Source organism: Eublepharis macularius, chromosome 7 (genome assembly GCF_028583425.1).
Source record: "Eublepharis macularius isolate TG4126 chromosome 7, MPM_Emac_v1.0, whole genome shotgun sequence".
Lineage (NCBI taxonomy): Eukaryota > Metazoa > Chordata > Lepidosauria > Squamata > Eublepharidae > Eublepharis > Eublepharis macularius.
Genome location: NC_072796.1, coordinates 128864274 through 128890575, shown reverse-complemented (window position 1 = coordinate 128890575; position 26302 = coordinate 128864274). Strand labels below are relative to the sequence as shown.

The 26302-nt window shown below is 43.7% G+C and overlaps 1 protein-coding gene across 7 annotated transcripts in view; it reads left to right on the top strand.

Annotated features, from left to right (window-relative positions):
- Positions 1-26302, top strand: part of CYRIB (CYFIP related Rac1 interactor B) — an 83520-nt gene that overhangs the window by 25654 nt on the left and 31564 nt on the right. For 3 of the 7 annotated variants that reach the window (XM_054985780.1, XM_054985778.1, XM_054985774.1), the window contains exon 1: positions 4422-4653. The exons of 3 other annotated variants lie outside the window; for them this stretch is intronic. The gene's annotated coding sequence lies outside the window, so the exon portion shown is untranslated. Of the gene's footprint in view, positions 1-4421; positions 4654-21910; positions 22054-26302 lie in introns of those variants that run through there. One more of the 7 variants, XM_054985776.1, reaches the window with a different exon arrangement.

The window sequence follows — 26302 nt, the reverse complement described above, 5'->3', positions numbered from 1 at the left end:
CTTTTCTTTACAATGGAAACTCAAAGTAATTTATAACCTTGTTTCCCCCTTTTTCCCTTTTATTGTCACAACAATAACCTGATAACCATTAGGCTGAGCGTGGCTGCTTCCACACACGTTGGATAATCCACTTTCAATACTCTTTAGTGAACATTTGGAACTGCTTTTCCATGTATGGAACAAAAAATCCACTTCCAAAGGATTGCAAAAGTGCATTGAAAGTGCATTATTCAATGTGTGTGGAAATGGCCCAAGAATCTTTGGCCCAAGATCTGTCAGCAATTTACTATGGCAGAGTGCAGATTCGAACCAGTGTCCCCCAGATCCTCGTCCAACCCTCTAACCACTACTGCACACTTACTGCATTTCCAGCTTAGGGGAAAGGTACACCTGTTGATGATTCAGCCGATTCCTGCAATTGTTAAAGGAACAAGATAAAAATGCCCGCCATAAATCCGCCAGCGCAATCCGGATGCATGTAAATGAGCCGTTCAGATGTATCCATAGATAACACAGCCTACAGGCCCAAGGATATATTACTATTTTTAGACTGCCGTCCGTGCATGTGGCATTTTACAGAATAAAGCATGCAAAAATATTCCGAGGACCTTGAAATCTAAATTTAGATAGTGTGTATCTATGGTGGAAGGTGATAGCCAGGATGAATTAGACCAATTTACACTTGCTTATTTCCAAGATTGGCAAAGGGTGAGGCTACAGTCAAAGGCTTTGTGGAGCACGTGGATAGCTGTCTGGCACATCCAAATACAATTAGCTGAGCCGAGATGCTTTTTTAAAAAATGAAAAGCCATTTTGGAGAGGGGACGGTGCATGTTATCCTTTCCCAGACACTAGGTTTTATTGTCTGTGTAGGCAAACAAACTTTTGTAACTCTTTCAGAGTGGGTCAAGAGCTATTTTATTTGGGGAGAGGGGCACTTGGCCACCAAACGTTACATGCAAAGGAATTCAGTAGAAATTCTAGGCTGGGAAACCAGAGAATTTTTTGGTGTGTCTGTTTCCCGTCCCTGCTAGAGCACTGAACTGAAGTTCTGTTCCTCTTTCTCTCTTGTGGGCCAAAGTTCTTAAGGCGTTGGCACGAAAAACATTGTGTTTTTAAAAGAAAAATCTGCCCTTGCCGCTCAGGCAAAATTCCCACGGAGGTGGTAAAATCCTGATGCGCTCTGTATCTCCTCTGCATTTGGCGTCCTATTTGACTGAATATTCTTTTATACGTACCCCCTGCACACTGAAAATTAGCATGGCATGAAGGAATATTCTACCCAAGCTGCCTCCTTGACTTGCCAGTTTTCCATGCGTGGAGATTGTGTTTCTGTATGGAAGAGCATCAGTTCCTAAGGAGGGTCTACCTGGACAACTGTCACAGCCCTTTTTCAGGTTTATCACTTTGGGGGAGCTTGTGTTTCCACCTGAAATTAAGCTCATTCAATGGCTTCCTAATAATTAATTTCTCTGAGACCAGACCCTTTTTCCTACCTTCAAATCAGGGAGGGCTAGAAAGTGCAGGAGGAAGCAAAAAACTGCAGAATGCTGTGCAGATATCCCAAGACAGAGGCAATAGTAAAGATTTTCTGAAATCCCTGTTTGCCTTCTCCTCCTCTCCCCAAGCTAAATGTGGGAAAGGGGAGCCCAGTTTATTAATACTGATCAGATTCCAGCTGTTTTTGTCGCCAATTAAGCAATGCCGTTTACGAAATGAGATGCAGCCAGCTGCCAACAGGCACGGCTTCTTGGATTGAGATCTCTGCAGCATGTAGAAGACAGCGCTTGTTAAGAAGAGTTACAGTGAGTGAGAGATCCTGGAAAATAGTGTTTCTGTGTGCTCCTTAAACTCGACATTTTACAATCTAATTTAGAATATCTTTTAATGAGGTGAATCTAGGGTTGCCAACCTCTAGGTGGTGGCTGGAGAGCTCCTGGAATCACAGCTAGGGCTACCAATAGGGTTGCTCAATACCGGACGTGGAGGAGATGGGGCCCCGGCACTCACCAAGGGAAGATCTTCATATGCGCTCCTGGCGCGATGACATCACTTCTGGAAGTGACTTCATCTGCCAGGCTCTGCAGGCCCCAGCCCCTGAGTCTCCCGGTGGTGGGTGGGGCCACATAACAGGGGGCCAACCCAGGCCTCCCGAGGGTGCGTCCCTCAACAGCGAGTGGATAGGCAGGGGCATGGGGGCCTGGCCTGAGTGGCACCACCTGCCCGTAGGTCAAGTCCCACCTGTTCTGCGGTGGTGAGTGGGCTGGCTTTCTGTGCCTGCACGCAACTCCCTCCCCTTCCTGGCCAGCCCAGCCCTTCCAGGGGCGCCCCTAGACAGGGAATGGAGAGGCAGGAGCTCTGTGGGCCTGGCCTGCAAGTGGCACCAGCCCCTAGGCCAAGTCTCACCAGCACCACAGCACTGAGTGGTAGAGTTCCCAATTGCCCAATGGTGGGCAATCTCCTGGGGGTTTGCCCCATTGCCTGCTGATTGCTGGTGATCAGCAGGAGGTGGCAAGCCCCCCCCCCCCGCCCCAGAGATTGCCCACTACTGGCAGGCAACCCAGGAAAGCACTCACTGGACGTGCTCCCATGGTGTGTGACAGCACCGGCTGTGGGTGCACTCCTGTGCTTCGCTGGGCCAGAATTAGCCCTGCATGAAGCGTGAGAGCACACCTGTGGCCAGCATGATGACATCACTTCCTGGAAGGAGAGCATGCAGAAGTCACGAGGTAAGTAACAGGTCCCCCCCCCTCCTGCCGGGAGGATATAGGGACCTGGCAATCTTACCAAGTGGGCCAGCTTCCTTCATGCTGTGCCGCTTGCTCCCCTTCCTCTCCTTTTCCTTCCTCTTCTTATTCCTCCAGGTGTCTAGTATTTTTAGACCTTTTCCCATCAAAATACTGGACTGTCTGGGTGAAAAAATCAGACACTTGGGTACCCTAGCTGCCAACCTCCAGGTGGTAGCTGGAGGTCTCCTGGAATGATAACTCATCTCCAGCCCATAGAGATCAGTTCCCCTGGAGAAGGTAGCTTCTTGCCCATACTGCATTGGAATTGGATGGTCTAGCTGTTTGGCTTCTACAGACTAACAGGGCAAACTCCTTTGAAGCCAACTGATACACACACTAAAAGGAGATGTTTACATATACTAGCAAAGGAATGTTTTGATTGCACCCTCCCCCTTCCTCCCCAAAATTGCCTTTTCTCTCTCCTGCTCTTCTGTATTTGACCAGTCTCTGTATCAGGCATCTGACAAAGAGAACTTGATTCTCGAAAGCTTATGCTACAATAAAATTGGTTAGTCTTAAAGGTGCTACTGGACTCTTTTTGATTTTGCTACCACAGACTAACACGGCTAACTCCTCTGCATCTTCGGAGGGTGGACTCCATGGCGTTATATCCCGCTTGAGGCCCTTCCCCAGACCTTGTCTTCTCCTGGTTCCACCCCCACCCCCAAAATTCCCAACCTGAAGCTGGCAACCCTAGATAAATCTATCAGTCACTGCACTGCTCAAGACTTTCGGTCAAAGAGTTTTAATCAGACTAAAGGAATCTATTGGTCTGTGAGCCAATGAGGTGCAGTGGATTGCCAGCTCCAGGTTGGCAAAATAGTAAAGAGGCCAGTAGCACCTTTAAGACTAACCAACTTTATAGTAGCATAAGCTTTTGAGAGACACAGCTCTCTTCATCAGATGCATCTGATGAAGACAGCTGTGGCTCTCAAAAGCTTATGCTACAGATAAGTTGGTTAGTCTTAAAGGTGCTACTGGACGCTTTACTATTTTGCTACTACAGATTAACATGGCTAACTCCTCTAGCTCCTGGTTGGAAAATTCCTGGAGATTTTGGTGGGTGGGCAGGGTTCGGGTAGGGAAGGGATCTCTGTGGGTTCAATGCCATAGAATCCACCCTCCAAAGCAGTCATTTTTCTAGGGGAGCAGATCTCTGTAGCCTGGAGATCAGTTGTAATGCTGGAGATTTCCAGCTAACACCTGGAGGCTGGCAACCCTAACTGGATAGAGGGTCAGCCTAATCTGACAGATCCAGGTTCCAATCTCCACTCTGCTATAGAAATTTGCTGAGTGACCTTGGGCCAGTCACACACGTTCAGCCTAGCCTACCTCACAGGGTTATTGTGAGGGGGGGAAATGGAGGAAAAGAAAATGACGTAAGCTGCTTTTTGAGGAGGGGGAGGTAGGTATAAATGTAAATAAACTAAATAAATGAAGTAAATAAAACCGTTGAATTCAATGGGGGGTTATTTCCGGGTAGGCGTGTTTAGGATTGCCACCTCTTTGGGCTCATTTCCTTCCTCAAGACAATCGCCCGCCCGCTTTTCTTTCAGCTCCACCTACGGCTCGAGAAACGGAAGATTTTTTTCGGGTCGGTGCCAAGGGAGCATGCGCACTGCTTGGCAGGCCTCCACCGCCACCCCAGCAACCGCCCTGCCGCGCTCCAACTGGCAAGGGCTGCGCTTACCCGGTACATCCGGGTCACTGGCACGCACGCGCCTTACGCACGCCCGGCGGCCGTCGTCGTCGTCTCCCTGGCGGTGGCGGCGGCTCTTTAACGGCTGCCTGGTCCCCGCGGGCGGCTCCGGCGTCGCTGCCCTGGTCGGTCCCTCCCCTCAGCTTCAGGGGAGGGGGCAGCGCGGTGAGTACCACAGGCGAAAAAAGGGGAGGGGGGAGGGTGTACAAAACACGGCCCGTTTTTTCCTCCTCAAGATATCTGACCCCCCCCCTCCATTCGCGGTGTATGGAAGAGGCTGGTTGAGGCGCTGTGTAGGACCCCCCCCCCCTCGTGGCACATGGACTCGCCCTTCCTCCTCGCTCTCCTTCCTCCACGCGCACCTTTCCCGTCTCCATGGAAACCGCCCTCTGCTCCCTCTCCTGCCCCGCTCGCGTTGCATCGCCCCCCAGCCTTCCACGTGGGTCAGCGGCAGGCTTTCCTCTCCAGGCGTTTCTTTCGCTTTCTTTCTCCGAATAGCCTTTTTTAGTAACACCACCATCATTATAATAAAACAGCAAGAGTCCAGTAGCACCTATAAGGCTAACAGAATTTGTGGTAGTGTATGAGCTTCGGTGAGTCACAGCTCACTTCTTCAAGTACAATTAGAAATGGAAGTTTGTGGGTATCTGATTAGGGGAGCTTCGACTCTTGAAAGCTCTTACTCTGGAAATCTAGTTGGTCTTTAAGGTACCCAAATATTGCTCATCTACTGCAGACCTGCTAACCTGCAACTCTCTTCTTTGTGGGCAAGATTTGAGTCCAGTAGGGCCTTAAAGACCAGCTAGGTTTCCAGAGTGTGAGCTTTTGAGAGTCAAAGCGCCCTTCTTCAGATACAATTAGAAGTGGAAGTTTGTGCGTATCTTTCAAGCTCATACCCTGGAAATCTAGTTGGTTTTTAAGATGCTGCTGGACCGGAATCTCACTCTTCTACTGCAGACCAAGAGGGCTGTTCACCTGTCACTCTTCTTTTTGGATTCTGGTCTCCACTCTTGAAGTCAGGTATTTCCCACTTGGTCCCCTTTGACCCTTCCCTACACAAATTCCCACCCTCTTCTTTTTGGACCCTGACTGATTTTCCTCTTTTTGATCACTACCTGTCTCCCTGCTCCTTGACCCTCTGCCCTCATGAATTCTTAGCCTATCCTATGGTTGTTCCCTTCACTGTTTGTTTCACAACTTCCCAATAAACCTTCTCTGCTTCCCCTCCCCCCCATTGTTAAAACCCAGTGCTTTGATAGCTACATGTGAACTCTGTCTCATTAAACTACATGTGCATCTTTTCAAGACCCTCCTTTCTTGACTCTTCTCTGTCCATTTCCGTATAACTGCTCCCCATCTCAGTCCCTGCCTCAGGACGGATTTTTTTTTAATGTGCGCTTCTCGCTCCTCCCTTTGCAGCGCTGTGCGTAGACCTGAGATCCTTTCCTAACAGAAATGCCCTTCTTCCTCCCAATCCTGCCTCCCTTGACTCCAGCAGTCTCTGTGTCAGCTCTGTGTGAAATAATTTTCCTGCTACCACACTTCATAATACTTTCTCTTCCACGTTTTTTCTCTTGCCCAACCATGTTTTGCTGTTGCCTCCTGGGATATGCAACCCTCTGTCTCCTTAATTCCATTGAAAAAAGGGCAAATGTGTACAAAATGGGTCTGCACATCCAGTGATCAGCCGCAGGTAGACCTGACTCAGCTCTATTCCTCCGCGGTTATTCTCTTCCTCTTTCCCTATGTTACTTCCTGTTTTCTGATCTGAAGCAATCCCTCCATCACTTCCTCTGCCCCACATGTGCCCTCAGATTTTGTTTGCAGGAGTCAGTTTCTGAGCCTGTTCTGGCAAAGTGCTGCCTCTTCCCCACTTCCATCATTTACATATTTCCCCACCTTGTGCGCACCCGATCCATTTCGATTGCTTCCTTCCCATCCTCCATTAATTTCAGATGGTATTTGTCTATCATCCTCTTTCTCCTTGGCACCTTTGTCCTAAGACAAAGAACGATCAAGCCCGTGATACATTGGAATGTGTTGTGAAAACAAATAGACTTTTCTTTCACTCCAGGTTCTTAACTATTATTTCCATTTTCTTGAGTGTCAGCAGTAGGACAAGGGCTGTTCAGACTGTGGAGAGCTATTTAGAAAATAGAACTCACAGGTGGTCTCTGGTCAGATCCTGGCCTTGCACCTTCTCCATTTATGCTGTGTAATGCGATGATGACTGCTAGTTGAGAAGGGTTTTGAAAGAGTGGGGATAACATAGGTCTAGCAGTGGTCGTTGGTTACTCAGAGAAAATATACTTCATTTTGTTCGATGCTGGGGGCCAAATATTTATAGAATGTCTTGGAAAGGGACTTCTGCCTGGCCGGTGTTGGAGACAAAGATGGATATGATCAGATCCACCAAGACAGTTCGTATAAATTCACTTTTTGACTTATGCACCTTTTGGAGTATACATTACTTTTCACCTTTCTTCTGTAGACTAGATTATGTATTCACTGTGGCAGGGACTTCCCTTTCATCTCTGTGTTCAATTTTATTGAAATATTTATGCCCTGCCCACCCTAGTTTTCTAACTAAGCACTGAACAACCCAGTGAAAAACTTAAGTCAAACACCAATCATCTTCCCCAAGTCCTCTTTCCTGCTGTCCACTACAGCAGAGCTTCAACTTGGGACATAAGCTCTTTTGAAAAGAATGGCTTTAAGTGACCCCCCCCTTCCCCAACCCAGTTAAATGCTGCTCTGTGTTGCTTTATCAGGTGTCATATCTATTGCTGAATATCCACTATATGAATAAAGAAATGCATCAGTTACTCTTACAAACAGGTCTCAGAAAACCCAGGTACCTCAATCTTACACATGTAAGTCTGAAAATGTGGTGCTGATGATTTTAAAATAGGGTTTTTTTCCCAATTTCATGCAGTGCGTGCATTTAGAAGTGGTTTTTAATTATTTATATTATGCTTTTCTTTATTCAGTATGGGGTTTTTTTCCTGCTGGCTCATTGTAATTTCTCAATTTCCGCCCATTAGCTTTGCTTGGCTTTTCTGAAGTACTTTCTAGAAAACTCCTCACTTCTTTTCCAGTTGCATCATTCCATCCTCACCTGTTTGCCCATTGATCCTCGAGTTGACACCCTACCATTGGCTTCCAAATCCACACTGACTCCCCACAAACAAAGCTGAATAGGCTCATTGCTTTCTTCCCATTTGAACTTGGGCTCTTGCTTGATCCCTTTGCTGAAACAATTAACTTCCTTGGGAACCTCTCAGTCACTTTTATCTTAGTTCCTCTTGCTGGCTTGTCTCTTGCAATGTATAATCAGCCCCCACCCCTTTCTTTAGGCTCTCTTTCTCTTCCTTCGACTGTGAACAGCCCAGCCTTTAATCTGCTGCTACCGCAACCTGCTTCATATCTCCCTGTGCAGGCTCACCTTGCAGGATGAGGTTGCGTTAAAAGGAGCAACCGCAGGCAGCTGCTGCGTCCCAACCCCTCTCTAAATATAAAGGGATATTTTTGACTCTTCGGTCAAACTGCTAAAGACTCTCTTGCATTGGTAGGATCAAATATCTTAACATCGGCTGCTGTTCTCAAGAGATCTTGCAGCAAACCTGTGAATTGCTGCTTCAAATATTATTTTTCCCTTTTCTGTAAAGTACAATTGAAAGACAATATTTCCTCTAGTGTGACTGATAACACTCAGCAGTTGCATTGTGCTGATTTCAGCCTTTAGTTTTGGCCCATGAAGTGTTCTTTATCTCCTTGCTCATTTTATTATCTGAAGCTATGGCAGGAGTAGAAAAATCCAAGGCTCCAGGCAACTAAAAGCCCTGTTAATTGCCTCTTTAACTTAATTTATAACCTATTCTTCTTCCCAGGGGACTATGTGAGTTTCCCAGGTGGCCTCCCCTGTAGGTATTCATCCACCCCAGACCTGGGATCATTTTCTGACGAGTGACTTTGGTTCATACTGTTGCAGTATACGGTATGCTTTTCATGCTGTTCAGTCTCTGCCATCTCCAGTTAAAAAGAACTTCAAGTAACAGGGTTGTGAAGGACTTTTGCCTGCGACCGTGGAAAATCACTGCTAGAATAGACCATAGGAAGCTGGATGGACCATTTGTTTGACTTAGTATAGCATGTGTTCAGATCTGATGTTTGCGCTCTGGAATTTGCACTGGGTTCCTTCACAGCTTGATGTTGGCTTACGTTAACATTCAGTGCTATCTCTTGGGAAGACCATGTATATTTTTCCCGGCTCTGCATGCTGCTGTTTATCCACTGTGGAGACAGTGCGTCTTTTGAAGAAACAATATATGGGGTCTGTTGCTTTGCTGGTTTCCTTTGCAGGTGGCACATTGTTTTTCCTAGTTACCTGAAGTATTTTCAGAAGAGGAACGCTTATGTTGGCTTATGTAGAGTATGTCATTCATTATAGATTTCTGCTGGGTTTTATGGGTAGTGTGAATAATGCCGTTGTAAAAGAAATATTATACACAGAGAGGAATAAATATCTGGCAACTGTGAATCATCACAAAGCTGTAATTTTCACATGTGATTCAGGTGAGTCAATAACCTTAGAGAGATGCTGCATAATTCAGCATTTCCCTGTTTCACCAACTACGTGGAGCTGATGACAAAGGTCCGAAGTGCAGATTATTAATCCATTGTTTCTGAAAGGAAGCTAATATAGTATGTGGAATTATGGGACAGGAAGGCACTCAAACACCATCAAGCTCTGTCCCCTGCTTTGGAAAGGATATTCCACACATCTGCCAAGGGGCTAATCTTGGACATCCAGATTGTAATTTTAAAGCTAACAGGAGATGGGGGTGGGGGTGCATCAAACCAGAGGCACCTGATGCTGCCAGCAAGGAGCAGCTTGGTAAAACCATTCATACATCCGACTCAAGAAAATGATCAAAGCAGCCTCGCAAGTAAGCCTGCAGAAGTATGTTGCCCACAAAGTACGTAAGAGTACAAGTAAGGCCTGCTGGACCAGACCAACAGTCCATCAAGTTTTCAGTTGGCATTATACACTTCATCTGACACACTGGCTTGATGAATAGCTTTAGGCACATTGGTGAAGCCGTAGCATTCCGGAAAGAACGCAAGTGTGACCTTTTGGAGACTGCTGGGAGCCCCAGAATGAGTTTTCCAAGAGGGAGTTGGGTTAAAAGTATGAAAATAAACATCTTGAAGGAGGATGAGAACCAAACTTGTTTTCAGTGTACAAAAGTAGGGCTTTGTCGACCCAGGCAAACAGGAAGACAGCTATTTTAAAGGCTGGCTCAGCATTGCTCTCCTGTGTGATTTCGGGCACATTCCTTCCTAGCATCACATGAGGGAACACAATCACTAAACATGAGAATGAAATCTTGTTACAAACCTTTCTGGGCAAAATTCACCTGGCTTCTCTAGCAGAACATGTTTGCCCCTGACAGCATCCTGTCGTGACACTGCCTGATGCTTTGGGGAAAGGCAGCAAGAGCTGAGCGCTGCTATTACTGTTGTGTCTTTGATGGCAACAGAAGTAGCTTTGTGTTCTAATTTGGTTCCTGTCCAGAGACCAGGAGATGATAGGGAACAACAACAAACAAAATCCTAGAGGGAGTGTGTGTGTGTATGGGCTAGTGAATTAATAGTAAAGGCTTTGCAGAAGAACATTATGAAGCTGGACAAATGAAAGATGGTGGAAGCATAATGGCAAGTGTGGGACAGGGTGCAAATGTATTCATTTAAAACATTTTTAAGCTGCCTATCCACTGTATTTTGGGTCCCAAAGGTAGTGAACAATAAACACATTAAAACAAGATTAAAAACTTGCATAAATATTTAAAAGCAATTAAAACATATGAGCGGAAGGAAGGGTCAAAAAAGTATCAGTGAGGGACTGACAGAGAAAACAGAAAAATCTTCACTTACTGACAATTCTAGGAGGAGTGAGTGGTGAATGTGAGAAAAGGGGATAAGGGAAATTGGCAGAGCTGAAGGACTAAGAGTTCAAAGATGTCAAGGAAAAGTATGGGGAACCACCACGCATGCTTTAAATGACGAACTCTCTACTTGGGACACCAGCTTAAAACAAGCCCATTTGTGGTTATTTTTTCTGAGAGGAAAGTTTAGCCTGACATACCTGTGGATCATTCTCTCTTAGCTTTCCTTATTAAATGCAGAGTGACAATTTACAAGCCTGTTTTATAGGCTGCCTTGAAAAGTTCAACAACCATCAGTTTGGTTGTAGTAAGGAGCTGGAGCTCCTGAAGTCTACTTGAGTATCTTAAGCCAGAATCTAAACTTCAGACTTCCTCATCTTTTGTGCAGTTCTTCCTCGCCACGGGCAGCTCTCCTCTTTGCCCATTCTCCTCCCCATAATTGTTCCGGACCAGTCCCCATCTCATTTCACGTTTCCTAGACCTCCCCGCTGCATTTTGCTTGACCCGTGTTTTTTTTTTCCCTAGGTCCCTCCCTGGCTACTCCTTTCCTCAGCCTCTGACTTGGCCCATTTCTCTGCCTAGGTTTGTCAGCCTGTATCAGTTATTTATCATTGGGATTTGACTCTTGGATCAGCCTCCTTGCTGAGTGGTGAATGTTGGGCAGATTGGGCAATTAACTGTGCCCTCCCCTTATTTCTCTTCACGGCTGAAACAAGATTATGATGAGGGAGGAGCAAAGACTTGTGAAGAACTTTGTACACTGAAATGCAAGGCAATTATAAGAAGCAAAGTCTGAGCATACTATTCATTTATATTGCAATGCCATATATTTACGTGACTCAGAGCCGAGAAGCCACAGTCATACCTTGGGTGGGTGCTGTATTCTTTTTTAAGATCAGTTTTGGTTCTAGGAGCTTTGCTGCTACACTCCTCTGTCTTTAAGCTGATCTCTGCTTATAAATTGCACCAAGGTTTTGGATGACTTGTTCTAGAAGACTCATGGATTTTCTCAGCAACTTAACTGAGCTGCCAAACAAGGCAGTACATAATTGCATTTTCTATTAAAGATGGAAAGGAATCTGACTCCACTGTCTCTCGGGATCTCTCCTCTTTAGCATGAAATGCAAGTTAGCAGGTTGTGCTTCAGAATTAAGTGGTTTGTGCTGCAAGTTGCTTATGTTTTGGCATCGTGGCCTCCTGTTTAGCTTTTGAGTATCGCTGTGCTACTTCGTTTTGTTCCCACAGGGAAGGAACAGAGCTGACCTTACCTGCTGGTATACCGTTTTACTGGGCTTGTGAATAGCTGATCATCTGGTTGCAAGGCCACATCCTTTTGGGGTGACCCCAGATAAGGCAGTTCTTATCCATTCTTATTCCTCCTCCTCTAGGTGACCAGAGAGCTGCAAATACCTAACATATTTATAGGCAGGTGGGCCATTATTGTGCCTGAATTTCTTCTCAGGAACACTACATCATGCAGATACTTTGGCCCTGCTGACATTTACAGTTAACTCCCCAGGGGGTAATCTCACCGTAGTGAAAAAAGAATAATTTGCCAGTGAGTGAATACTGTGGTTCTTTAGCGAGACTTCTGGAGAGTAAGTATCTTATGCCTCCTTCCCCCAAGTCTTCTGCTTGAATTCAGAAGTTCTGAATCTCAGATGCCTAATAGGACGAGCCCTTCTCTGAGCCCTTCCTGAAACAGGCCCATGAAATATCTTGGTGTCAGGGGATTTGTCTGGTGGCCACTGTGTGATACCGGCACGGGTGTTTAGAGTCTTGGTTCCCAGTCTCAGTTGGCTGTTGAAAGTATTTGGGCACCTAACAGCCACACCCAGAGTGATACCTGTGCGCAGTGCAGTATACCTTAATTTGGACTCTGATAAAGCTGAAGACAGCGATTCTGCTGAATAAGAGATGATTGATTCAGAAGTTACCTGTATGGCATTGTGGTTCAATTTAAGATAGTGCTCTTGAAAGCAAGTTCTGCTGAAATTAGTGGAACACTCCCAAATATGTATGTTTAGGGTGAAAATTAGTCCATTTGTTAACGGTGCCAATTTAAGCTATTGTTGAATTGGTCTTTAGGGTCATGTTTGCTGAAACAGTTCCCTTTCATTAAAACCCTTTCAGTCCTGAGGCAGGTTAATGGGAACCTGAAACAGATTTAGGGGGAAACCTTTTTGATAATGGAGCATTTTGCATTCATCTGTTGTTCCTCTTGGGAATAAATCAATCCTGAATAATTAGCTCATTTAGTGGAAACAAAGCACATAATACTGGTGGTGTTAGGTTATTATGATTTGAGAGATTGTATAGGAAGGGACTTCAGTTTCACTTTGATTTCCTTCTGTTGTGTGTATGAGTACCATGCTGCTTTGAAGTGCAGCATTGACCAACAGACAGCTTTGCCATCATCATCTTGGGACACACAGCTGCCTTCCTTATTTGATCTCTGTACTTTGACACATTTTTAGATGTTGCACAAATGTCAAGATGAGGAAGGCTATACACTAGGCTGTTTTTACTGGCCTGCAACTACACACTTCAAGCAAAACACATCATGAAGCTTGGAACTTTCTTACTGTTGACATTTTCTCTGTTCATTTTTCTGCTGATGTGATGTACTTCAGTATCTTGATTTTTCTTTTTCACCTGATAACTATCTCCATTGCTTCTTTTTGCATTTTCAGCCTTCATTTCTTCCTCAGTTCTATATACATCACAATATGTCCCAGAAGAAGCTCTAAATTTGTCTAGGATTTTATTTTCCCTTGTATAATGCCTAAAAATCCAAGAAATGTGGTTGACATACCCATTACAGTTTTGATTCCCAAAGGCAGGAAGAAATCTTACATTGTCAGAGCACATGTCTTCTTCAGGTAGGCTGTTCCATGAGGTGGGGGTCATCACAGAGAATGTGTATGTACAGGTAGCTGTTGATTTTGCCTATTTTCAGGGTGCACCTGCAGAAGTTCTGTTCAGATGAGTGAAGCTGCAGTGGTGGAATATAGGGATAGAGCTGGTCTTGTAGATATGAGGGACCAAAGTCATGACGGGCTTTGTAGTGGATAGCCAAAACCTTGAATTGATCTTGATGGCCAATGGAGTAGCCAGTGGAGTGACTGCAGAATGGGAGTAATATGCATGCTCTCTCTAGCTCCTGATGGTTAAACTCAGAGATTTCAGTTCATGCAGAAGGCTACAGCTTGATTGAGCTCTGGCCTTCTGCACCAACTGGAGTCTCCAAGTTGACTTTGAGAGGAGACCTATGAAGAGTATGTGTGTCTCATGAATGATTGCTGGGTTCATCTTAGTTTTGCCATTCCTGCTTTGGACGACTTCTAGTATTTTCCTTCATTATTTTAACAGCAGTGAGTAGATTTGCAATAAAATTCCTGTTTTCCCCATCAATAAAGTCCTGATAGCGCAGCAGAATGACTTGAGGTTCTAACTGCAGTCTGCCATTTTATAGCCTTCAAGCTCTTTCAAGGGTTTTGCAACCTAAAGGCTTTCCCACCATAAAAGTGTAAAACCAGCCCCATGGGACCCACATTTTCAGCAATTATAAACATTGGTTCTGTACATGTTATTCCTCTAAAGTACCCCGGGATGTTCTCTTGTAAGCGAGCTCTATTTAAATCTTCGGTGGCCCTGGCCTGCACTCTGAATGCAGTCCAGCTTCCCTCTTGGTTTCCTTATGTGCATATACAGCAGCGGCCGCTGCCAGTCTGATTAGTGTCAGTGTGAGAGTTGCAATTTCTTGAGTGCCAGCCGTCTGGCACAGCTTACCTGCCTGCCTATGCCTCATCAGCACTGTTGCATTTGAAGTCTCATCTGAATTTATGCAGAATGGCCTCCATTTCAACCTCTACCAAGCCAAGTACCTTGCAGTATTCTCAGACCTGGATTCTGGTGACCTTGTGACACGGATGTAAATGTTTAATTTGATTCTTCACATGCTTTTTAAAATGATGATGGCTTTTTTTTTTGTAAACGTCTGTTGACAAAGCAGCATTGTGTAGAAGAGACTTGAGCTGTGAACCAAGGAAGTCTGTGGTTCAAATCTAGATTCTGCCATAAGCTTACTAGGAAGCCTTAGGCCTTGCTAAGTCTGGACCTCAGCTCCACCCCTCGGAAAGGATGGTTGTAAAGTTTAGTATGCAATATTTGTGAAGTGTTTTAAACAGTATAAAGTGCAATGGGCTGTATACGACGGCCATTTTTAATCACTGGAAAGACATTTTTGTCAGCAGAAGGAGGGACTTTTGCCACACATACCCCCAAGACTTTCCAAGAGCTCAGAACTCTTCCATGGGGTCCCCTGAACTCCAGGGGCAGTGTGCTGTGTGGCACAGTGGGCTGTAGCAGTTGGAGGAAGAGAAGGTTGCATAGATGAATTGGTTGGATACAACCCTGTATAAACGATATATGTTAGTATTAGGTGCTACTTGGTACTGTTAAGTTAGGCTAAAAATAAATCTCAGACTAGTCACTTATGAATGTGTTTTTGGTGCCTAAGAATTAGGAATGTTGCTTCTTCAGCTCTGTATCTAATGCATTTTGCAGGCTTTGGTATGGAACGTCCGTGCTGAGCTAGTTAGAGCAACAGAATTTTCTTGTAGGCTAGAAACCATCCAGTGGTCTGTGTAGGAGTATAGCTGAATCGAGAAAGGTTGATTAATAAGGGAGCAGTTGTGGTTTAAGAGAAATTGTGTGTTGGGCTATATTTGAGAAGCGCAGTTTCCTTGATGCAAACTAGTGTGGAGAATTTAAGGGAAGTCCGTATCTGAGCCACATATATGTACTCTCAACTTAGAGATACTCACACCTTTCTTTCTTTAAACAAATTAAATGTAGATTATAATTTTAATGAACAGGCTGGCCGCCAGGGTGCTGTTGTAACACAGCTCTGGTCTCACTCTTGCCTCCCTGGAGTGATCTAGAGCTTTGGTATAACTAATCTGAAATGCTTCAAACTGCAAAATGAACTCAGAAATCATGAGATCTGGAATGCATACAGGGTAGTTGTTCACTTGTCTTTTGGGCAGACCGTTGCCTTTTTAGGATTTTTTTTTGTCTTTGACGCCAGCCTTTTATTTTTATGGCAAAAGTAAAGCTACTTTTCATTGGTTTTACTTTAATCCATCTCAGATGCGTTCCATAATCAGTATTTGGGCTTGGGAAGCAGAAGGATTGATTCAGCCATCAACTTTGAGGACCTGTGCTGTGTCTTGAAGATCAGAAGCCAAGTCTAGAGATTCACTGATCCTTTGATGTATGCACAGAGCTCCTAGTAAACAAGGACTGAAGAACATAAAAACTTCCTTGCTGGCTCAGACTAGGGGTTCACCCGGTGGCTATCCAGATGTATCTCAGCTTTCCCAGTTGGGGCTTTCTCTTGTTGTCTGTCCCCATCACCTGATATTCAGAGATATATTTTGCCCATGTACTTGGAGGTTCCATTTAGCTGCCATAGCTAATTGCTATGGATAGATCTGCCTTACTGAATTTTCTTAACCTTGTTTTAAAGCCACCCGTGGGCCATCAATCTAGGCTTCTCTTGTGTATTTCATTGTTTGGTGTAGGAAACAGAAAGACCACTGCCTGTGTGAGAACTTCCTGTTCACAAGGACTCAGTAGGTCAGAGTGAAAACGCTTGTGTTAGTTGGAGATCCTGGCAGTAAATAATTGGAGACCTATTTCTTTAAGGCACCTATTTCTCCCCCTCTTTCCATATCATTGCTTAAATTCTACAGCAAATTCTGGCAACACCCCCCACACAGTGCAAACTTCCCACCCACTGCTTTTGCCAGCAGACTTTATAGCTTTGGCCCTGGCCATGTCATTTTAGAAGGAATAGTGAAGGAACGGCCGGCAGGGACTTCGTTCTGTGAAAAATTTGCCCACCCTGCTGTGGGTGTAGGCAGTTGGTAGTTGGAAACCGGAGTTAAAGGCTATATATATCCAATAGGAATTGAGCTATGGCGTTACCTTTATGATGCGATTGGCAGTGCAAGCTTCCTAAATATTCTGGTATTGTCATTGAACAGGAATGGAATCTATGAAGGTTTCGTTTGACACCCTGGGTTCCAGGGAAGCACAGTGAATCCTGACGTCTTCCTGTTTCTGAAACATTCTGTTCTGATTTGACAGTTGTCACCGTGTTCGTCTTCATAGCCGCCGCGTTCATTGCACAGTGCAACTTTACGAGGCCCAACTAACATTTAAATTACAGTACCAAGCTTTCAGTGGCAGGAGTTGTTGGTCTGTTTTCCTAGTTGCGGCAGCTCTGTTTTTGAGGCAGTGAAGTAGGAAGGATGTAATACAGACGTTCTGCTAATTTTCGGAATGATTCGAGTTACCGATTCTGGTACTAGGGATCTGGCAATACATTTTCCATTTATGCTCTCTTTTGGATTATAACAATCAAGAATAAGGCTTAGCACATCCAATAAAATGCATATTTTACACACTTTTAGAAGGCACACAAATAAGCCAAATTAGGTTCTTTGTAATAATGAAGTTTGATGCTAGATAACTATCCCCAGAGTACTCTCTAATGGCACACGATAGTCATCTAATGCTAACTGGAGCTGCCTTGGGTCCGTTATAAGAGACGTAGGATATAAACGCTGTAAATGAATACATGTAAGCAGGTCAGACCCCACAAACTTCCTGAATGGAGACCACCTAGGGATCCTTTAAGCCTCATTGAGCTCTTCAGGGGAAGGTGGGCTAACAATGCAACAGACGGGAGTAAATATTTCAGGTCACATTTGATGGTATCAATCTGGGACTTACAGAAACATAATCTTTCAAAATTGTGGTTTTTCGATGACCTAGGACTAATCTAAGGAACTGATGAGAGCAATACCATGTACAGTGTAGTGGCTAAGGTGTCCTGTGTTCTAGAGGTCACTGGTTCAGTTCTCAACTAGATGGTAGTGGGGGAAAATATCCTCAACCTCAGTTCCCCATATGGGAACGATAACAGGGTTGTTACGAGGATTCCTGTGGTAATGTACATCAAGCCCTTTGAAAAGTGCTCAAGAAATGCTGAGGACAATAATAAGACTTGTTGAGTCAGGCCAACAATCTCCTGTGCTCAGCTGCATACACAGTTGAGCTCCTCTGAACAGACTTCCATTTATTTAGCTGTCACGGCTTACTGGATTTTTTTTTTGGAGACACGCCCTTCATGGAAATGCCTAATCACTGCTACAAACATCCGAGCCAGTGCCCAGCACGGCACCTTGTGGTTGTGAATTCCAGAATGTTTTGTGTGAAGAAGGTTCTCCTTTTATGCTGGCAGACTTCCTATTTAGTTGCTTATTCATTTTACATTATTAATAGTCCGCTTTGCTCAATGAGACTCAAGGCGGATTATGGAGTTTGAGTTAATGCCATCAGCCACTGGGGAATTCAGTAAATGACGCGGATACAAATGTGCAGAGATTTGAAAACAATCTGAGACAGAGCTGAAACGATGCTGAAACTGCACAAGCAGTTCAACCATTTAGATTATCTAAATATTATTTAGATATTATTATCTCGCTTTTCTCCCTAATGTGGACCCAACGTGGCTTACACCAGTCTCCACCATTTTATCCTTACAACAACGTTATGAGCTGAGAATGAGTGACTGGCTCAGCATCACCTAGTGAGTTTCCCTGGCAGGGCGGGAATACAGATCCTAGTCCAGCTGTCTAACCACTACACCACTAAAGCAAGACTGCATAGGTGAGTGCCATTCTGTGGATTACCTGACGCCACTTTCCTAAGCAGATAACATTGCAGCTACGAAGGCATCTTTTATCTGTCTGTCTGTCTGTCTACCTACCTACCTACTGTTTATTTGTTTAACAAAAACAATATCTCGCCTTTCTGTCCTCATGAGGGCCATCAGGGCAGCACAAGTTAAAATGTGTATATTAAATTTACATTTTAAAACGGTGAAAACCAACCAAAACAAAAATAATGCATCATAAAACAGTTAAATCAGAGCCAAAAACAAACAAAGACATAAAAACAACAAAACCAAAACATTGGGTACAAAAGAGGGATCGCGGAGGGAACGCCAAACAAAACACAAAAGTGGGCCATTGTGTGAGAATGCTGGATATAAACACAGTGAGGCTGTTGGTGGGCTGGGAATCTGCAAACCGGGTAGCTGTTTGGGTGCTGTGTTCTAAAGGTTGCACTTGCATAGTTTGCAAGGAGAATTTGCTCTCGCTTCTTCAAAATGTTATCTGAGTGGTTGGGTTTTTAAACACTGCAGTAGAAGTAAAGTAATATAACTTGTTTTGGGTGGGTGGTGGGGGATTAAAATCAACATGTTACAGCATTGCATTGAACATGAGATGAGAGCAGTTGACACTGGGAGTATGAAGAGAAGCTGTCATGCTTAAACAAACTTTGTTTCCATTTGAACTTTGGAGAACCGAGGAGCCTTCTGAAATGGGCCTGGGGGCATATTCTCTTGCAGCTCAATCTCATATTCATTCTCAGGCTAAATTCTAAGCAGGAAATACAATGAACTGTGCGCTAGTTCAGAGCAGAAGGCATTGCACACCAAAAGAGTATTTCCATCGTTGTGTGCAAGAATATTACTTCCAAGATGCTTAACTCTGTGCTGTACATACAGCACAGAGTTAAGCATCTTGGAAGTAATATTGCATACTTGCAGTCTAAGACATGCAAAGGAAAAGTGGAAGCAGAAGATTGAATGAAGCGGCCCAATTCAAGTGAGTGATTTATAAACAAAAGCATTTAAACATACCAATGGAAGAAGCTGTATGGACTCCAGGATGTTAAGGTTTACACTGTGCTATGGCTTACCTCTGACTTTTAGAATAATATGCAGGGCTTTCCCCCTGGCGGTATGCAGAACCGGCACCTTTTTCTGCCTTATCAGCCCCTCTCTCAGCCTGTGAGTTTGTGCCCTCAAGGTGGTGAACATCACCAGTACTGACACTTCTAAACTCCCCTCTGTCTCGAGATCAGGGGGCGGGGCCACCAGCCATGTGACCATTTTCTCCGAGGGCAACCCACTGAGTCCCACCACCTCTTTTCTCAGAAAAAAACCCTGGTTACATGTATACACATCATGAAGGGTGCTGCAGATTCATTCATTGCCTCATAATTCTAACCTTTGAACTTTCATTAAATTCACAGTTTGACTTCTTACAGCTTGATGGTGCATTGAATTTAGTGCCAAACAGTGACTGTACTGTTTTGTTTTGGTCTTGCATCTTAATTCTGCAGTTCCCACCTAAAAGGAACCCTTATTAAAATTTGAAGAAGCCCAAATGATGATATATTGCAGAGTTGGATGGCTTCTGAAGAATTGGAGGTGGGCAATTCCCCCAAAACCATATTCAGGATTTCTTCATTGCCACTGCCAATAATCATAGCCTCTATCACTCATCTGGGGTTAGATTATGGGAAGGGTTTTGCAAGCGATGCAGATTCATGAGAGTACAGAATGTCATATTGCTGGATTTAGCCTCAGAGAATATCAGCTTTCACTTAAAAAAACAAAACAAAACAGGCACCTATTTTTATTGCTGCAGTGATAGGATTCAAGCCACTAAAAGAAGACAAGGAGATGGCTAGAATAGATTTCTATTGGTTGGGAATATGGCTTTAGTGCCATTCATTACTCTTTGCCCCTCTCCATGACTAACAAAACCAGAACAATTTATGCAGATTTTTTAAAAAAATGGTGCCTGTTTGCTCATGTACATAGAGCATAGACTATAATTCACTTTCCATTGGAACAATTTTTCCATTTTATTTCTTAAAACACAACCTATCCAGAACTCTGGCAATAATGTACAGATGCAGCTCCTGCAAATTTTGCTCCTCCTGCACTTATTTCTGAAAGTCAAGGGAGGTTTTTTTTTGCTGTTAAGAGGTAGAACAACAGACTTCCCTAGTATCGGAGGTGAGTGAACTTCAAGCTGTGTTTCAGGAACCAGCAAGGGGAATGGAACAAGAGAAAGGGTAACCGGGCAATGTACAGGAAGGGCTGCTAGCTCTGTGGTGGGTGCGTGGGTGGGGAGGCTTCACTGTGGTGCCGGATAGTACGGAAGAGGATAGTGCTTTGCTCTCCTTCCAGTCTGGTGCCTCTTGTGCCTGCATTCTCTTCAAAGCTGGGCGGAGATGTTCTCCATCCTGCCCTGCAGTTGGCCAGTTGAAATCTCAGCATAGTGCCAAATCAGCAAGATTTCCTCACATCAGTCAGCCGCAATATGTCAGTAGGGGAAATCCCATTATATCCCTGATCTCTTCCCACCAGTGTCATCATGCTAATTTCTAGTCCGATCCTCTACCATGGATTAAGACAGAACAGAAATATTTCTAGCAGATAGCCATATTGGTTTGAGTTTGTTCATCTCTAAACGACCTAGAAAATGGCTAACTGTTAACATTCTTGCAGGACCCAAATTCCCCATATTTAAAGAAAGAGGAAATACTAAAATTAATATGAACAGAATGTCATTTTCTCCCCAAGTTCTTCTAAAAATAAAACCTTTAGCACAGTGGTGCGAGAATAGTTTCTGAATATAGTCCTTTTCATTTTTCTTAAGACAAAAAAAATCATACAAGACTCACTTCCCTTTTTGAAGACTGCTAGTAAGAAACTAACACAGCTTCGGTACTGCTATCATTGCAAACATTTTGAATGGACTTTTTCTTTGACGGTGTGTTCTCGGGCAATGTGAGGGTCTCGTGGTAAACTAGATGCAGCAGATCTCTTTGGCTAATGGGAAGCATTTCCCTCCTGTTCTGTTGTTGGTGGAAACAATTTGTGGGATCCAGTGTAACATATCCTTGTTGAATTTGCACTGTTAACAAAGATGTGTGGTAATAAAGCTGTGTTAGAATATTTTTATAGGTCGGCAGCTTATAGTAAAACTTCTGTTTGAACTGTAATATTATCTATGAAGTTGTGTGTAGAATTCATTAGGCTATGCTTTATTGAAAGGCATGGCCAGGCTTCTAGTCCTCAAGTTTGTGCAGAAATATTTGTACATGTGCATATAGAAACTGGAAAAGGATCTAGAGTTAAGTCCTTTGAGATATGACTTGAATTATTACCCTCCTCTTGAAAGCTTCCAGTAATGTTCCCCTATTCAGTTGTGTTTACTGGGTGAGGGATAGTTTGCTTCCCAACTTTGTTTCTTTAGGGTACCTGTGACTACATCAACCAAAGATAGGATGAAAACTGTTGTAGACAGCAGGAAAGAGCATAGGACTGCACTGTATGTCCGCAGTCCAAATCTCCATTGTTAACTCAAGTAGCTCTCGGTCCCTATCTGTAATTGAGGGTAGTAATGCAGCAATACCTTCCACATTTTTCTAAGTGTTGTTGAGGTAATGTGTGTGAAGCATGTTTCTCCCATGAAAATGTGCAGCAGGTTGCAGCCCCTGGCATCTTAATGTATTTTGTTTCCCTTTTTTAAAAGAAACTAAACTTGAGGATGTGACTCAACTCGGTAGAAGGAAGGAAGCCCTAAATGAATGCCGTTGGAGCTTGTGACAAACCGACTTGTTAACAAACACACTTTGTTGCTCGCAGTGGTACATAAGATGACTGCTTAGGGCAGCGGTAGGTAGCCTTTTTCCTTGTGGAGAGCCATGTCGGAAATGCCTTATGAGCTGCTCTTTATTTCACTTGCATGTAATTAACCTAATTTGTCGCTTTCATGAATATAATTGGTAGACATGTTGCACTTCTAGGGTATTTTTCCGAAATTGGGTGCCTCATTGTGAAACATGAGGCAGTGCTGGACGACTGTGAAATGCAGATTTGTAAATCATTATGACTTTGAGTTTGAGAAGCATTTCCTTTCATTTTGAATTGTTTTGTATTTATAGCCTTTTATTTTCAAGTTTCTCTCTGCAACTCTGAGGATATCACAGCCTTCGTATATAACAAGTATGATGCTTGGTCATATTTTAACTTCTCATTGGTCACTTCCCACCAGTCTTTGACTTTTATGATATTTGAAGTAACCACTGGTTAACTTGGTTGGTTCTCAAACAAGTGAATTTGTCTCCAAAGAATCTAGGATAGTGTTCATATAATGTCCAAATGTGCACAGCTCCAGTTACTGTAGTTTAATGAAGCTTGAGTACACGAGGCATCCTGCATTCTGATTGCTTCTTTTTCTTTTTTTCAAGCAGGCTGATTCTGCCCTAGGTAGAGACATGGGTTTGTTACTCTTAGATGTTCACAATTGAATGGAAAGAGTGGGCATGAGAGTGAGAGAATTTGAGAGAGTCTTATCATCTTAAATCCTATCTGAGCTTTTCATTCATAGTGATATTTCATGTGTACAATAACTTTTTATTAGAAAGAATATGACTATATACAAATTATATACATACACAAAGCCATGATACTATACTTTCAAAGAAAAATTCATAAAGGAAAAGGAAAGTGGTTACAGATTTGTTCCTTACATCTTAAATATAGTTAAACGTATCAAACAGCATTTAAATTCCCAGTTACAACAGCTCATAAAAAGCAAAGGGAAGGGTTCCATCATGAATTTTATCATTCCAAAATTTAAATAATGACTAGCATTCAACAGATGTAGCTGATATATGCCAACTAAATCATCCTAATCTCTGTTAATATGTTAATTTTGTTATTAAGGCAATAAATCAAACATGATTAAACATTCATTCTTAGATGGATTTTTTCTTCCATTTAGTGGCAGTTGCCATTTTTCTGCAGTTAGCAGACTCAAAATCAATTCCAGATGAGAAGAGGATACATATCTTTTAAGTAAACCCAGTAATATAACGTTAGTATTTAGAAGGATTTTACTAGATAACATTTGATATTTCAAAAAAGATTTAATTTTAAAACGACCAGAAGATAGATAAATTATCTGCATTCAATTAGTTACAATTCAGTCAACAATATGAAGCATTACTTTATGTATCTTTGCTGATCTATGAGGAGTTATATACCATTGAAATACCTTCAAGACATTTTACTCGTTAACAGAAATAAATTTTGGAAGAACATCATTCTTTAGTATTTCATTACAGATTTCCATCCCACTGCACCTCTCTGTTTTAGTAAAAGTCTCTTTTGGCTACAAATGGGAACTAAAACTTCTGAGATCCTATTGTGGCCCTTTGAGCTAACTAAAAAATCACTTACTGAAAGTTGAGGACCCTGTGGAAGGGCATCCGGCAGAGCAAATAATTTAATCAGAAGAAGAAACAGCGGAAGCACTTTGATGCAGTCATAAAGATGTTGAATATATATACGTTGCACTGTGTGTGAATTTTACTAAAGCAAAAATCTTATCTACATGTTGTTAAATATCTGTATGTGAAGGACTGTGTGTCATTTTACTATATTTATTAAAAAGGAAAACAACCCTGAATGTAAGATGTTTAAAATATTACATATACAAAGTATTATTGGACGTAACCGATTAAGGGACTTTTGACACTCAAAAGTTTATACTTTGAAAATCCTTAGGTGTTCAAGGTGCTAATGGACAAAGCTTTCCGAAGCTTTTGGAATGCTTCGGAAAGCTTTGGGGCTGAGTTTAAAGGGCCCCGCTGCTACTTGCAAGCAGTGGCGGGGCCCTTTAAACATCATCCCACCCCCACCCCCACCTACCTTGTCAGCAGCAGCAGTGGCTCCGGCTCCTCTGTCGCTGCACCACCACCTGAGCCTGTGGGGCAGTGGGGAAAGCTGGAGCTGCCATCTCCAGTCCTTCCTGCCCCTCAATTGGCTACGGTGCGCTGGCGCCGATTTGAGGGGCAGGAAGGGCTGGAGGAGGCATAGAAACCCCTTCCTGCCCCTCAAATGGCTGCGGCGCACCGGCAGCCAATTGAGGGGCAGAAAGGGCTGGAGGAGGTGGCGACAGCGGCGGCTCCGGCCTTCCCCACCGCCCCGCAGACTCAGATGGTGGTGCGGCAGCGCGGCAGCAGAGGAGCCGAACCGGGTGGCTCCAGGCTGTAGCAGCCTTGTGCTGCCGCCCCTGCCGCTGCCACAGTGGCGGCACCACACAGCTGTCAAAGACCCTCCCACCAGGTAAGTGGGTGGGGGGTGGAGGGGTTTCCCTGGGGGGTGGGGGGTGGGGGGGAGTTTCCCCCCCTCACTTCAGTATGCTCTGAATATTTACAGAGCATACCGAAGTGAGTAAAATACCTTAATTCCGAAGCAGCTTGCCGCTTTGGAATTAAGGTGTTTCCGGATTTTTTTCCTGCTTCGGGTAAACCTGAAGCAGGATACCCAAATCTCCTCCCCGTGCACACCCCTCCTGCAGACCAACACGAAACAGTTGAACTTAACTGTAACTTGTATGTGAATATAAGACAACCCCCTCTTTTTTTTTTTGTAGCGTACTTGTGAAAAAAACTTGTTTTGAATTTGAGTAAATAACAGTGAACCTTCCATGTCTTTATTTTATGTTTGAAAGTTTATCCAAGCCTGGCATGTATTTGAAGCCCTGCATGGAGTATCTTGGCTGTTGAAGCCTATTGAAACAAGCTGCACACTTAAGCCATCCTTTGATTGGGGAAATATTTGCAGTGACTTTTGAGAATGTATTGATGTGTGTAGTATATAAAACTGTATTTTTAAACTTCTTGAGTAAACAGATTATGTTGGGGTTGTGTGAGGCAAGTTTCATATTTCTCTCTGCTGTGAAAGTACAAAATTGGTTACCTCTGTGAATTAGCCCGTCAGTGACAAGATAACCTCTGTGTGCATTGGTTTACATAGTGTAACATCTGTAATTGGAAGATGACAAATGAAGAAGTAGGAAATGAGAAAGTGTGTGCAAAAGGGGGGGGGAAACCCTGGAAGTTCCCAGATTGCAGTGTGGGTCATACCACCTCCTTGTGTATCTCCCCCCAACCCTCATATCAGATCATATAGAAAGCTGTTGGTCTTGACTTGCCCCTAATTAGCTTGCCTAGGACAGTTTCTGCAGTTTCCAAATGTGACTGGGTTTTCTTTTGCAAGTGGCCTCTGACTTTACCACTTTCAGATTTGAACAAGATGCAGAGTGCCTTCCGAAGTGGAGTTAAATCAGTGGGTTTGGAAGAAGGTAACTTTGCTTAGCACTGGCACCGTGAAGTCTTACGTAGAGCTACTTCACTCTAAGCCCATAGCTCTCCAGTCTAAGCCAGCTGATTTCAATTGGTTTAGACTGGAGTAACTGCATAGGGTTGCAGTGTCATTTCTACGTGGAAAGCATTGCGTGTGTCCACAAAGTTTTGATGCTGACTCAGTATGCAAGGTATAGGAAAGAAGCTCACGTGCCATCTGTGTGCCAAGAAGTGATTGAACTGGTTTTTAGCTTGGAAGCACAGCGAGTCCTGCACTTAATGTAACTTTCCTCAGATATTGCTGATACTTTATCAGAGAACTCAAAATAGACTCTAGAAGAGTGCTTGCTTTAAAGGAGCTTGTCTTTCCATTCTTCGAAACTGATTTCCTTGATTCTATTGTGCTTATTCAGGGTTCCACTAATGCAGTCACTATTGGAGATTATGCATCTCTTCCTGACAATGGCCTGCCCCGTCTTGGCATACTAGGAGGCATCCCTTTCCTTTGCCCTTCTCCCACCGTGTGTTGCAGAAAACTCTGGGAGGAGTCTCGTTTTTCTGCAAGGCAGAAGGGTTCAGCCCCTCTCTTGAAATCATGCTTAGTTTTAAATACTCTAAAGCCACCAGAATCTCTTGGATTGCTTTGGAGTGCCATCAAAGCATGACATGGAGTGACTTAGTGTCTTCTTTAGCCTCCAGCTTGGAGGTGACTGCTCTGTTGGAGTGCCTGCAAAGGCCATTGAAAATGGCTGAACCCCCCCCCCCCTTTT